We start from the raw sequence: 759 nt of genomic DNA, 5'->3' as shown, positions 1-759 counted from the left end.
TCAGTCTTGAGCACTTGACTTCTTACTGCTGAGATTTGAATGCTACGCACTGCCTCTGTGCACCTGGGGCAAAACCAATGTTCTGGGGGGGTGAGGTTGGTCCACAGCAGTCTGTTCCTGGGCACAGATGGGAAGATGATGGGCTTGCTCTCTGCAAAGCAGCCAGAGCTCTGTGATGCCAGGCAGCGTCCCTTCTAGTCAGATAGGCTTGGAAGAAATCTTGATTTGAAAAGGGCACAATGGGCCAGATCCTGATCCAGTTTAATTTGAGCATGCTGTGCGCGTACTCCTGAGAGAACAGCATGGCTCTGCATCTCATAAAAATGTTTGTCCCCAACCCAGCGTGGAGCTTTCTGCCTAGATGGAGTATAAGCCTGAGCCTTGCGGGTCCCTTGGGACTCAGGGTATTCTGCGGTTCTGTGATAAGTACAAATACATACACTGTATCTGCAGGGGCCTTCAGGTAGCCAGCTAACTTGTTAAGGTATGTGAGATGGAAAAAACGGGGAGATGGAAATCCTGCTGCCTCCTTGCAAGCCCTTTCCTGCTTACTGAAAAGGTTTAGAATCTTGGGAGGTTCTGCCCTCACCGTGATCATAAACAAGCATGCTACATTTGCAGGTCCCGGGTTGTATCCTATGTGCTAGCATCTGTTTGTGAGTCTGCTTGTCAAATGGCAGATGTCCTCCATGTACAGGAAGTTCTCCCTCCACTGCACCGTATTTTTTCCCCCAAATTAATGCCATAGCCACTTGGAAG

This window comes from Meleagris gallopavo, chromosome 14 (assembly GCF_000146605.3).
Source record: "Meleagris gallopavo isolate NT-WF06-2002-E0010 breed Aviagen turkey brand Nicholas breeding stock chromosome 14, Turkey_5.1, whole genome shotgun sequence".
Lineage (NCBI taxonomy): Eukaryota > Metazoa > Chordata > Aves > Galliformes > Phasianidae > Meleagris > Meleagris gallopavo.
The sequence above is the reverse complement of the archived record's forward strand: the minus strand, read 5'-3'. Positions refer to the sequence as shown.